Raw genomic sequence first — 740 nt, forward strand, 5'->3', positions numbered from 1 at the left:
AAAATGCATGATTATCTTTGATAACACTGCATACAAGGCTAAATTTCTTCATTGATATTTTAGCTAGTTATTATATACAAAAAGTTAATATACATACTTTTATTAACTAATACCCTAGTAAAGTCATTAAACAGATAATTAATAAATTATAATTTATTATATTTCATCAAACATTTTATAGCTATCTTTTTTAATATTTTAAGGTAAAGAGTTATCTGTTGATTTAAGGTGTTTAAGGCAATACCTTATCAATCTAACTAAAAATGTTATCGTAAATTTATAAATAAATGTATGTATAAAAAAAATATTACTTCAATTTTTTAGCTAGGTTTTACTTTTTTTAATTTTAGAAAGAAATTAAGAGTAATTGGTAGTTAATTTTTGAAGAAATAATTATTACTGGAGAGAAAATTTATTTTTATCGGATAATTATAAATTTGTAGAGGATAAATATTATACTATAAAAATATATTATCAAAAAAATTTATGTCTAACTTTTAATTTTTATTAAAAATAGATAAAATTTTTTATTAAATTAAATAAATATAACTCATAAAATAGTTGATATATAATTTATTAATTGCCTTCTTAAAGACTACTATGAAATATTGAACAAATAAATTAATAAAGAGTATATAGAATAATATCTTTTTATTTTATTAATCATATAAAATTACATTTATAACAAAAACGTACGTTTTATATAACGACACTAAAAACCATGAAATAAATAACTTATT

This window comes from Plasmodium relictum (genome assembly GCF_900005765.1).
Source record: "Plasmodium relictum strain SGS1 genome assembly, contig: PRELSG_99_v1_10, whole genome shotgun sequence".
In the NCBI taxonomy this organism is placed as follows: domain Eukaryota; phylum Apicomplexa; class Aconoidasida; order Haemosporida; family Plasmodiidae; genus Plasmodium; species Plasmodium relictum.